We start from the raw sequence: 13652 nt of genomic DNA, 5'->3' as shown, positions 1-13652 counted from the left end.
CCAGGTTCGAACCTTGGGGGAGCCATCTTGGCTCATTTTCCTTTCACCAAGAGTAGCGCTCCTTCCTTGCAAGTGAGAGGCTCCCAAGTTCGAATCCTAGTGAATGCATTTTGTGGAGTCAATTTTCCTTATGCCTAGCAATATAATGTAGCGCTCAGTTAAGTAAAAAAACTGAGTGCCCTTGCCTCCTTGGAGTAGCGCCTTCTTGTCATCCTTTAGGTGCAAGGTTTAAGTCTTGGTGAATGCTTTTTGGCAAATTTTGGCTTATTTTCCTTGCAAGCTTGGTAGCGTGAGGTTCCATGTTCGAACATTGGAGGAAGCATTTTGGCCATTTCTTCTTGATTTTCCTTGCAAGGAGCGTTCCTTGCCTTCCTTGAGTTCATGAGTTCGAAACTTGATGGCTTCCTCCCTTGGAATTTCATCTTGAATTAATTTTGAGAAGCCCCCGATAAAGTTCACTTAGTGAACTGAGCCTTATGATGTTTCCTTGCTTTCTTTAGTGCTCAGTTAACTAATTGAACTGAGCTTGGTGCCTTGCCTTCTCCCATTTGTCCTTGTAAAGCTAAGTTTGCTTTCTCAACTTAGCTTTCACTTTTCTTTGATTTTTGCCACGCTTTTTCTTTCCTTGGGCACGCTTCTTAAGCCACGCTTTTCTTATTTTCTTCTTTCTTCACCTACAAGTAATCAATTCAACCAATCAAAGTATCACAAATTTAACAAGGTTTATAAATCAATTAAATATCAATTAAATTTAGCTTAAACCTCATGATTTAGCATCAATTACATGGTGGTTGTTTGATTTAAAGAAGTCATGCATTTTCATTCCAAATTACTTACTTAGAATGCAAGAAAGTGCATAAAACCTAATAAAAACAAAGAAAAAGGCTAGTGAAACTAGGCTAAGATGACTTGTCATCAAGAGGATGGATGTGAGTGGTGAAGAGGTGATGGAAAAGAGTGATTGAGGTGATTGGTGAAGGGTATTTGTTGAAGAGAGTTATGAAAAAGTCTGAAGGGGAGAGAAGAAGAGGTGGGGATCCTGTGGGATCCACAGATCCTGAAGGGATCCTGTGGGTCCACAGATCCAGTGGGGTCAAGGACTTAACATCCCTGCTCGAATTAGGCATGTAAAACGCCGTTAGTATGCAATACTGGCGTTTAACGCCATACTGCTACCTATTTTTGGCGTTAAACGCCCAAATGTAGCCAGTTTCTGGCGTTAAACGCCACTTCCATGCTCTGTTCTGGCGTTAACGCCAGTCTAGTGCTTGTTTCTGGCGTTTAACGCCAGCTTGATGCTTCTTTCTGGCGTGAAATGCCAGTTTGATGCTTCTTACTGGCGTTTAAATGCCAGTAAGTTCTTCCTCCAGGGTGAGCTATTTTTAAAGTTGTTTTTCATTCTGTTTTTTATTTTTCAGTAGTTTTTTGTGACTCCACATGATCATCAACCTAAAAAAAACATAAAATAGCAATAGAAAATAAATAGATATAATTAAATAACATTGGGTTGCCTCCCCACAAGTGCTTCTTTAATGTTAATCGCTTGACAGTGAGCTCTCATGGAGCCTCACAGATGTTCAGAGCTTTGTTGGAACCTCCCTACACCAAACTTAGAGTTTGAATGTGGGGGTTCAACACCAAACTTAGAGTTTGGTTGTGTCCTCCCAACACCAAACTTAGAGTTTGACTGTGGGGGCTTTGGTTGACTCTGCAGTGAGAGAAGCTTTTAAAAATTTAGTTGTTTCTTATCATGCTTCCTCTCCATGGTTATAGAAGGAGATCCTTGAGTCTTAAACACAAGCTTGTCCTCATTCAGTTGAAGGACCAATTCTCCTCTGTCCACATTAAACACAACTCTTGCTGTGGCTAGGAAGGGTCTTCCAAGGATGATGGATTCATCCTCATCCTTCCCAGTGTCTAGGATTATGAAATCAGCAGGGATGTAAAGGCCTTCAACCTTTACTAGCATGTCCTCTACTAGTCCATAAGCCTGTTTTCTTGAGCTGTCTACCATCTCTAATGAGATTCTGGCAGCTTGCACCTCAAAGATCCCAAGTTTCTCCACTACAGAGAGTGGCATTAAGTTTATTCCTGACCCCAGGTCACATAGAGCCTTCTCAAAGGTCATGGTTCCTATGTTACAGGGAATTAAGAATTTACTAGGATCTTGTTTCTTTTGAGGTAGAGTTTGCTGAACCAAGGCATTTAGTTCCTTGATGAGCAATGGAGGTTCATTCTCCCAAGTCTCATTACCAAATAATTTGGCATTCAGCTTCATGATTGCACCAAGGTATTCAGCAACTTGCTCTTCAGTAATGTCTTCATCCTCTTCAGAGGATGAATACTCATCAGAGCTCATGAAGGGAAAAAGGAGGTTCAATGGAATTTCTATGGTCTCTAGATGAGCCTCAAATTCCTTTCCACAAAGGGAAACTCCTTATTGGTCACTGAGCGTTCCAGGAGGTCTTCCTCACTAGGATTCACGTCCTTCTCCTCCTCTCTGGGTTCGGCCACACTAAGTAAGGTAATGGCCTTGCACTCTCTTTTTGGATTCTCTTCTGTATTGCTTGGGAGAGTACTAGGAGGAGTTTCAGTGACTCTTTTACTCAGCTGGCCCACTTGTGCCTCCAAATTTCTAATTGAGGACCTTGTTTCATTCATGAAACTTAGAGTGGCCTTAGATAGATCAGAGACTATATTTGCTAAGCTAGATGGATTCTGCTCAGAATTCTCTGTCTGTTGCTGAGTGGATGATGGAAAAGGCTTGCTATTGCTAAACCTGTTTCTTCCACCAGTATTAAAGCCTTGTTGAGGCTTTTGTTGATCCTTCCATAAGAAATTTGGATGATTTCTCCATGAGGGATTATAGGTATTTCCATAGGGTTTTCCCATGTAATTCACCTCTGCTATTGCAGGGTTCTTAGGATCATAAGCTTCTTCTTCAGAAGATGCCTCTTGAGTACTGTTGGATGCAGCTTCCAATCCATTCAGACTCTGAGAAATCATATTGACTTGCTGATTCAATATTTTGTTCTGAGCCAATATGGCATTCAGAGTATCAATTTAAAGAACTCCCTTCCTCTGAGGCATCCCATTACTCACAGGATTCCTTTCAGAAGTGTACATGAACTAGTTATTTGCAACCATGTCAATGAGTTCCTGAGCTTCTACAAGAGTTTTCTTTAGGTGAATGGATCCACCTGCAGAATGGTCCAATAAAATCTTTGATAATTCAGACAGACCATCATAGAATATATCCAGGATGGTCCATTCTGAAAGTATGTCAGAAGGACACTTCTTGGTCAGTTTCTTGTATCTCTCCCAAGCTTCATAGAGGGATTCACCTTCTTTCTGTTTGAAGGTTTGAACATCCACTCTAAGCTTGCTAAGCTTTTGAAGAGGAAAGAACTTGGCTAAGAAAGCCGTGACCAGCTTATCCCAAGAGTTCAGGCTATCTTTAGGTTGAGAGTCCAACCATATTCTAGCTATGTCTCTTACAGCAAACGGGAAAAGCATAAGCCTGTAGACCTCGGAGTCAACCCCATTGGTCTTAACAGTATCACAGATCTGCAAGAAGTTAGTTAAGAACTGAAAAGGATCTTCTGATGGAAGTCCATGAAACTTGCAGTTCTGTTGCATTAGAGAAACTAATTGAGGCTTTAGCTCAAAATTGTTTGCTCCAATGGCAGGGATTGAGATGCTTCTTCCATGTAAATTGGAATTTAGTGCAGTAAAGTCACCAAGCATCTTCCTTGCATTGTTATTATTTTCGGCCATGTCTCCTTCTTTTTCAAAAATTTCTGTTAGATTTTCTCCAAAGAGTTGTGCTTTAGCTTCCCTTAGCTTCCTCTTCAGAGTCCTTTCAGGTTCAGGATCAGCTTCAACAAGAGTGTTCTTATCCTTGTTCCTGCTCATATGAAAAATAAGAAAATAGAAAATAATAGGGATCCTCTTTGCCACAGTAGAGAGGTTCCTTTATGTGAGTCGAAGAGAAGAAAAAGAATTCGAACATAGCAGGAAGGAGAGGGTTCGGATTTTTAAGAAGAAGAGAAGTGTTAGTAGATAAATAAATAATTAGAAGGAGATGAGAGGGAGGAGAATTCGAAAATTAAATAAATTAAAAAAATATTTTTATTTTTAATTTAAAATTAAAGTGAAAATTTGAAAGTTTTAAAAAGAAAATTAAATTAAATTAAAATTAAATTTTAAAACAATTAGTTAATTAAAAAGGAATTTTAAAAAAGAGGAAGGTGATTTTCAAAAATTAAATAGAGAATTAGTTAGGTAGTTTTGAAAAAGATATGATTGAAAAAAAAAGATAGGATTAATTTGAGAAAGATTTGAAAATCAATTTGAAAAGATAAGAGGGTAGAAAAGATTTTGAAATTGATTTTGAAAAAGATGTGATTGACATTTATTTTGAAAAAGATTTGAAAAAGAAATTTAAAAAGATTTGATTTTTGAAATTAAAGTTGATTACTTGACTAACAAGAAACAAAAAGATATGATTTTAAAATTTAAAGATTGAACCTTTCTTACTAGGCAAGTAACAAACTTAAAATTTTTGAATCAATCACATTAATTGTTAGCATTAATTTCGAAAATATGAAATAGAAATAAGAAAAAGATTTTGAAAATAAATTTTTGAAAATTTCGAAATTATGAAAGAAAAAAAATGAAAAAGATTTGATTTTTGAAAAATATTTGAAAAATATAGAATTTTTAAATTGAAAATTTGATTTGACTCATAAGAAACAATTAAATTTTAAAAAGTTTTGAAAAAGTCAAGTCAAATTTTTGAAAATTTATGAGAAAATAAGGGAAAGATATTTTTTTTTATTTTTTGAATTTTTAATGAAGAAAGAGAAAAACAACCAAAAGACTCAAAATATGAAAATTATGAATCAAAACACATGATGCATGCAAGAACACTTTGAATGTCAAGATGAACACCAAGAACACTTTGAATGTCAAGATGAACACCAAGAACTTATTTTTAAAAATTTTTAAGAAAAGAAAAACATGCAAGACACCAAACTTAGAAATTTTTACTCTATAGACACTTATGATTCTAAAATGCATATGAAAAACAAGAAAAGACACAAAACATAAAAATGCAAAGATCAAACAAAGCAATTCATCAAGAACACCTTGAAGATTATGAAGAACAAGAAAGAAACTCAATGCATGTGTTCTTCGAAAATTTAAGAAAAGTTAAAAGCATGCAATTGACACCAAACTTACAATTAGACACTAGACTCAAACAAGAAACATCAAATTATTTTTGATTTTATGATTTTGTTAATTTTTTTGGTTTTTTTAGAAAATTATTTTGGGAAAAACGAAAAAGAAGAAATTTTTTTTTTATTTTCGAAAATAGGAAATAAAAAGCTTAAAAATAAAATAAAATTACCTAATCTGAGCAACAAGATGAACCGTCAGTTGTCCAAACTCAAACAATCCCCGGCAACGGCGCCAAAAACCTGGTGCACAAAATCGTGATCGTTCATTCCTTGATAACGGCGCTAAAAACTTAATACGTACGTTCATAATCTTAGTTTTTTGTCACAACTTCGCATAACTAACCAGCAAGTGCACTGGGTCGTCCAAGTAATAAACCTTACGTGAGTAAGGGTTGATCCTACGGAGATTGTCGGCTTGAAGCAAGCTATGGTCACCTTGTAAATCTCAGTCAGGTGGATTCAAATGGTTATAGAATTTTAATAATTAAAAGATAAATAAAACGTAAAATAAAGATAGAGATACTTATGTAATTCATTGGTGAGAATTTCAGATAAGCGTATGGAGATGCTTTTGTTCCTTCTGAACCTCTGCTTTCCTACTGTCTTCATCCAATCCTTCATACTCCTTTCCATGGCAAGCTTTATGTAGGGCATCACCATTGTCAATGGCTACTTCCCGTCCTCTTAGTGAAAATGGTCCAAAATGCGCTGTCACCGCACGGCTAATCATCTGTCGGTTCTCGATCATACTGGAATAGGATTCAGTAATCCTTTTGCGTCTGTCACTATGCCCAGCACTCGCGAGTTTGAAGCTCATCGTAGCCATCCCTTCCCAGATCCTACTCGGAATACCACAGACAAGGTTTAGACTTTCCGGATCTCACGAATGGCCGCCAATAGTTCTAGCCTATACCACGAAGACTCTGATCTCACGATCAGAAGGCTAAGAGATACACATTCAAGCTTGTTTGCATGTAGAACAGAAGTGTTTGTCAGGCACACGTTCATAAGTGAGAATGGTGATGAGCGTCACGTAATCATCACATTCATCATGTTCTTGTGTGCGAATGGATGTATTAGAAAAGAAATAGGCTTGAATTGAATAGAAAAACAGTAGTACTTTGCATTAATTCATGAGGAACGACAGAGCTCCACACCTTAATCTATGGTGTGTAGAAACTCTACCGTTGAAAATACATAAGTGAAAATAGGGTAGACATGGCCGAGTGGCCAGCCCCCATAAAGGTCTAAGATAGCATAAGACTAATCAAAGATCAGACTCTTAACATGATAGTAAAAAGTTCTATTTATACTAAACTAGTTACTAGGGTTACAGAAATGAGTAAATGATGCAGAAATTCACTTCAGGGTCCACTTGGTGTGTACTTGGGCTGAGCATTGAAGCTTTCACGTGCAGAAGTCTTTCTTGGAGTTAAACGCCAGTTTGTAACCTGTTTCTGGCGTTTAACTCTGCTTTGCAACCTGTTTCTGGCGTTTAACTTCAGAATAGGGCAGAGAGCTGGCATTGAACGCCAGTTTGCGTCATCTAAACTCGGGCAAAGTATGAACTATTATATATTGTTGGAAAGCCCTGAATGTCTACTTTCCAACGCAATTGAGAGCGTGCCATTTGGACTTCTGTAGCTCCAGAAAATCCACTTTGAGTGCAGGAAGGTCAGAATCCAACAGCATCTGCAGTCCTTCTTCAACCTCTGAATCTGATTTTTGCTCAAGTCCCTCAATTTCAGCCAGAAATTACCTAAAATCATAGAAAAACACACAAAATCATAGTAAAGTTCATAAATGTGTTTTTTATTTAAAAACTAACAAAAATATACTAAAAACTAATCAAATCATACTAAAAACTATGTAAAAACCCTGCCAAAAAGCGTACAAATTATCCGCTCATCAATTAGCCATGCGGTGACAGTGCATATGGATTTATTTTCATCTGAGAGGATCATACAGCTTGCCATGGAAGGAGGTAATGCATGGTTGGAAGAAGGCAGTAGGAAAGCAGAAGTTCAGAAGCAACAAAGCATCTCTAGACGCTTATCTGAAATTCCCACCAATGAACTACATAAGTATCTCTATTTTATTTTCTATTTTATTTCTATTTTAATTATCAAAACCTCATAACCAGTTGAATCTTCCTGACTGAGATTTACAAGGATGACCATAGCTTGCTTCAAGCTGACAATCTCCGTGGGATCGACCCTTACTCACGTAAGGTGTTACTTAGACGACCCAGTGCACTTGCTGGTCAGTTACGCTGAGTTGTGAAGAAGTGTTGAGATCACGTCACGCGCACCAAGTTTTTGGCGCCGTTGCCGGGGAACAAACAATTCACGTACCATGTTTTTGGCGCCGTTGCCGGGGATTGTTCGAGTTTGGACAACTGACGGTTCATCTTGTTGCTTAGATTAGGTAATTTTATTTTATGTTTAATCTTTCTTTTATTTGTATTTTAATTTTCGAAAAAAATTTTAAAAAAAAAATAAATAAAATATTTTGTTCTTCAGAGTTTTTAAGAATGAATTCTAGAGTTTCATGAGATATGTTGAATCCTGGTTGGCTGTTAAGCCATGTCTAATTATTTGGATCGAGGTTTCTACTTATCTTTGCAAGAGCCTTTTGATTCCCATCAATTTGGCTGTTGTATGTAATGCCCTGCTGAAGCTTGGCTGGCCATTTGGCCATGTCTAATCTTTTGGACCGAAGCTTTCACATAAAGCTTGGCTGGCTATTTAGCCATGTCTAAATTATTGGACCGAAGCTTTAGGCTAACATTGCATGATTCCTGGAATTCTTATTAAAAATTTTGAAATTCCTATTTTTCTTTTTCCAAAATTTTTTTTCAAAAAATACAAAAAAATTAATAAAATCATAAAACCAATAATATTTTATGTTTCTTGTTTGAGTCTAGTGTCAAACTTTAAGTTTGGTGTCAATTGCATCTTTTTTAATTTTCTTAAAATTTTCAAAAATTCATCATGTGTTCTTCATTGATCTTCAAACTGTTCTTGATAATTTTCCTTATTTGATCTTTTCATTTTCTTGTTTTGATTCTTTTCTTGTTTTTCATATGCATTCTTGGATTATTAGTGTCTAAAGTTTGAAAATTTCTAAGTTTGGTGTCTTGCATGTCTTTCTTTTCTTAAAAATTTTCAAAAATATGTTCTTGATGTTCATCATGATCTTCAAAGTTGTCTTGGTGTTCATCTTGACATTCAAAGTGTTCATGCATGCAATTTTTGTTTTGATCTTAATTTCTTATGTCTTGTGTCTTTTTGTTGTTTTCCTCTCTCCTCATTAAAATTCAAAAATAAAAAAAATATCTTTCCCTTATTTCACTCATAATTTTCGAAATTTTGAATTGATTTATTCATAAAGTTTTAAAATTTAGTTGTTTCTTGATTAGTCAAGTCAAAATTTCAATTTAAAATTTCTATCTTTTTCGAAAACTTAAAAAATTTGATTTTCAAAATCTTTTTCTTACTTTTATTCCATAATTAATGTTAACATTTAATATTTTAATTCAAAATTTTTTCAAGTTGTTACTTGCCTATTAAGAAAGGATTAATCTTTAAATTCTAGAATCATATCTATTAGTTTCTTGTTAGTCAAGTAATCAACTTTAATTTCAAAAATCAAATCTTTCTAATTTCCAATTCAAATCTTTTTAATTTCAATCATATCTTTTTCAAATTTTAATTTCAAAATCCTTTTCTAACTTCCTATCTTTTCAAAATTGATTTTCAAATCTTCTTCAATTAACTACTTGACTTTTTGTTTGATTTTAAAGTTTTCTATTTCAATCATATCTTTTTCAAAACCACCTAACTACTTTTCTCTCTCCAATTTTCGAAAATCACTAACCACTTTTTCAAAAATCTTTTTAAGAAATCAATTTATTTAATTTTCAATTAATTTCATTTTACTTCTCTTTTTAAAATTTTGAATACTAACCAATAATTAAAATAAAAACAAAAATATTTTCCTTTTATTTTAATTTAAAATTCGAATTCTCTCTCTGTCTCTCATCTCTTTCTATTTATCTATTTATTTACTAACACTTCTCTTCTTCTTATAATTCGAACCCTCTCTCCCTCTCTGTGTTCGAATTCTTCATCTTCTCTCTTCTTCATTCTACTCTTCTAATCTTCTACTCACATAAAGGAATCTCTATACTGTGACATAGAGGATTCCTATTCTTTTCTGTTCTCTTCTTTTTCATAAGAGCAGGAGCAAGGATAAGAACATTCTTGTTGAAGCTGATCCTGAACCTGAAAGGACTCTAAAGAGTAAGCTAAGAGAAGCTAAAGCACAACACTCCGGAGAGGACCTGACAGAATTTTTTGAAAAAGACGAAGAGATAGCCAAACCTAACAACAATGGTGGAGATGCAAGGAAGATGCTTGGTGACTTTATTGCACCCTCTTCTGACTTCTGTGGAATGAGCATCTCAATTCCTGCAATTGGTACAAACAACTTTGAGTTTAAGCCTCAATTAGTTTCTCTAATACAGCAGAATTGCAAGTTTCATGGACTTCCATTGGAAGATCCTCATCAGTTCTTAGCTGAATTCTTGCAAATCTGTGACACTGTTAAGACCAATGAGGTTAATCCTGAGGTCTACAGACTTATGCCTTTTCCCTTTGCTGTAAGAGACAAAGCTAGGACATGGTTGGACTCACAACCTAAAGATAGCCTGAACTCTTGGGAAAAGTTGGTCAATGCTTTCTTGGCCAAATTCTTTCCACCTCAAAAGTTGAGCAAGCTTAGAGTGGAAGTCCAAAGCTTCAGACAGAAGGAAGGTGAATCCTTCTATGAAGCTTGGGAAAGATACAAGTAATTGATCAGAAGGTGTCCTTCTGACATGTTTTTAAAATGGAGCATCATATGTATATTCTATGATGGTCTATCTTAATTATCCAAGATGTCATTGGATCACTCTGCTGGTGGATCTCTTCATCTGAAGAAGACGCCTACAGAAGCCCAGGAACTCATTGAAATGGTTGCAAATAACCAGTTCATGTACACTTCTGAAAGGAATCCTGAAAATAATGGGACAACTCAGAAGAAAGGAGTTCTTGAGATTGATACTCTGAATGCAATATTGGCTCAGAATAAAATATTGACTCGGCAAGTCAATATGATTTCTCAAAGTCTGACTGGAATGCAAGCTGTATCCGTTAGTACTAAGGAAGCCTGCCATGAAGGAGAAGCTTATGATCCTGAGAATCCTGGAATGGAAGAGGTGAATTACATGGGAGAATACTATGGAAACACCTATAATTCTTCATGGAGGAATCATCCTAATCTCTCACGGAAGGATCAGCAGAAGCCTAATCAAGGCTTCAATAATAATAATGGTGGAAGAAATAGGTTTGGCAATAGCAAACCTTTTCCATCATCTTCTCAGCAACAGATAGAGAATTCTAAGCAGAGCAACTCTGACTTAGCAACTGTAGTCTCTGATCTATCTAAGACCGCTCTCAGTTTCATGACTGAAGCAAGGTCCTCCATTAGAAATTTGGAGGCACAAGTGGGTCAACTGAGTAAAAGAGTGACTGAAACTCCTCCTAGTACTCCCCCAAGCAATACAGAAGAGAATCCAAAAAGAGAGTGCAAGGCCATAAATATAACCAACATGGCTGAACCTAGTGAGGAAGGAAAGGCAGTGATTTCCACTGAGAAAAGCCTCAATGGACGTCTACTGGCCACTAAGGAGTTCCCATTGAGGAACCAAAGGAATCTGAGGCTGATATAGAGACCATAGAGATTCCACTGAACCTCCTGTTGCCATTAATGAGGTCTATTGAATATTCTTCCTCTGAAGAAGATGAAAATATTACTGAAGAGCAAGTTGTTCAATATCTGGGAGCAATCATGAAGCTGAATGCCAAGTTATTTGGTAGTGAGACTTGGGAGGATGAACCCCCATTGCTCATCAATAAACCCCCATTGCTTATCAATGAACTGAATGATTTGGTTCAACTGAAATTACCTCAGAAGAAACAGGATCCTGGAAAGTTCTTAATACCTTGTACCATAGGCACCATGACCTTTGAGAAGGCTCTGTGTGAACTGGGGTCAGGGATAAACCTCATGCCCCTCTCTGTAATGAAAAAACTAGGGATCTTTGAGGTGTAAGCTACAAGAATCTCACTAGAGATGGCAGATAATTCAAGGAAACAGGCTTATGGACTTGTAGATGATGTTTTAGTGAAGGTTGAAGGCTTTTACATCCCTACTGATTTCATAATCCTAGACACTGGAAAGGATGAAGATGAATCCATTATCCTTGGAAGACCCTTCCTAGCCACAGCAAGAGCTGTGATTGATGTGGACAGAGGAGAGCTAGTACTTCAATTGAATGAGGACTACCTTGTGTTTAAGGCTCAAGGACCTTCTTCTGTAACCATGGAAAAGAAGCATGAAAAGCTTCTCTCAATACAGAGTCAAACAAAGCCCCCACACTCAACTTCTAAGTTTGGTGTTGGGTGATGCCAGGGCATCTTGGTCAGTTTCACTGACCTTTTCTTTACTGTTTTTAGGTTAGTTTCATGCATTTCTTTAAGAAATAAGCTAGTTTTGGGTAGATATTCACCTATGCATTGATTCAAGCATACATTGTGCATTTTACATAATTTCATGAGGATTTTGCATAAGTTTAGTGACAAATATTATGTTGCATTACTCATGACTTGGACTAGAGCTTTGATGCACTTTATTGCTTGATTTCAGGACCAAAAGGAAGCAAGAAAAGGGGAGGTAACTTGCAAGGTTAATGAGAAAAGTGATTGCCAATAACACTCTCAAAAAGCCATCAATGCCCACGTTAGAGAGTCACGTTAACTAAGTTAACGTGAACTCTAACGTGGAGAAGAGAAGTTGAGCCAACGTTAGTGACACTTAACATTGTCACTAACGTTGGGAATTACTCATAAGTGGCCACGTTAGAAGCCACGTTAACCTAGTTAACGTGGCCTCTAACGTTAAGGGGGGAAGAGAAGCCAACGTTAGTGACACTCAACATTGTCACTAACGTTGGCCTATGATGCAAAGTACCACGTTAACTCCCACGTTAACTTGGTTAACGTGGGAACTAACGTAAGGGATGAAGAGTTGTCGACAACGTTAGTGACACTCAACATTGTCACTAACGTTGAAGCAACCACACAACCCCCAAGAGTCACGTTAACTTCCACGTTAACTTGGTTAACGTGGAAGCTAACGATGATGAATGAAGGATGAGACAACGTTAGTGACACTCAACATTGTCACTAACGTTGGGATGGCTAAGGATGGCCACGTTAGAAGCCACGTTAACCTAGTTAACGTGGACTCTAACGTGAGACCTAGGGGCACATTGGAACGTTAGTGACAATGTTGAATGTCACTAACGTTCTCAAAGGATGGCAAGGGCCACGTTAGAAGCCACGTTAACCTAGTTAACGTGGGCTTTAACGTGAAGCAAGAAGGGGCACACTGGAACGTTAGTGACAATGTTGAGTGTCACTAACGTTCTCGAAGGTTAACAAGGCAACGTTAAAAGCCACGTTAACCTAGTTAACGTGGGTTTTAACGTGAGGCAAAGGGGTGCATTGGAACGTTAGTGACAATGTTGTCACTAACGTTCTCGAACTTATATTCTCATTAAATATTAACACCCCTAACGTCCTGAACTAAAGTCTCCGCCCACTTCGCACTTTCTCTCTGCAAGTAATGCCAAGCCCAAATAAAGAAAGGAATTGCTTCAAACTCAAGATCCAAAGGCCCAAGACTTGAAGAATCACACTAGAAGCTGAGAAGAGTAGTATATATAGGAGTAGCTTTGAATTGAGAAGGAGCTCTGGAGGCTGGGAAAAAGAGAACTACTCTCTGTATTTTACTTTCTTTGCAATTTCTAGTTTTATGATGTATTCTCCATCTTTGTTTTCAATTTCAAGAGCTATGAACAACTAAACCCCTTTCATTGGGTTAGGGAGCTCTGTTGTAATTTGATGGATAAATACTAATTTTCATTATTCTTCTTCTATCTTTCCTCTTGATTTTACTTGAAAGCTTTCGATCTTCATCCAATTGAGTAGTTATCTTGGAAGAGAAGCTATTCAAACTTGGATCTCTTTTAAACCTTGAAAGAGGAATGAAGAGATCAAGCTAGAAATGCTTTCTCATGCTGGACCAAATTGGGTTTGGATGGGTATGTGACTATAACCCTCTCAATACTTGGTTTGGGAAATGCATGTGGTATAATCAGTGACCATACTTCATCTCTTCTCATGAGTAATTGACCAAGGAATTGGCTATTGATCAAGATTTGAGAGATTGAATTGCAAGAAATTGTAATTTAATCACTTAAGATTGCCAAGGAGATCAATGAGTGCATTGATTGAGGAAGAG

At 36.7% G+C, this 13652-nt stretch overlaps 2 non-coding genes across 2 annotated transcripts; one reads left to right on the top strand and one right to left on the bottom strand.

Annotated features, from left to right (window-relative positions):
* Positions 1-3280: 3280 nt before the first annotated feature.
* Positions 3281-3384, top strand: LOC148545501 (small nucleolar RNA R71). Its single transcript, XR_015900539.1, has one exon. It is a non-coding gene; the product is annotated as a small nucleolar RNA R71 (small nucleolar RNA).
* A 6636-nt stretch (positions 3385-10020) lies between these two features.
* Positions 10021-10124, bottom strand: LOC148545500 (small nucleolar RNA R71). The gene has a single exon (XR_015902135.1). It is a non-coding gene; the product is annotated as a small nucleolar RNA R71 (small nucleolar RNA).
* Between the last annotated feature and the right edge of the window lie 3528 nt (positions 10125-13652).

The sequence above is a fragment of the Arachis ipaensis genome, chromosome B9 (genome assembly GCF_059453495.1).
Source record: "Arachis ipaensis isolate K30076 ecotype BB chromosome B9, ASM5945349v1, whole genome shotgun sequence".
NCBI classification, from domain to species: domain Eukaryota; kingdom Viridiplantae; phylum Streptophyta; class Magnoliopsida; order Fabales; family Fabaceae; genus Arachis; species Arachis ipaensis.
Note: the sequence above shows the minus strand (reverse complement) of the source record. Positions and strands in the feature narration are given on the sequence as shown.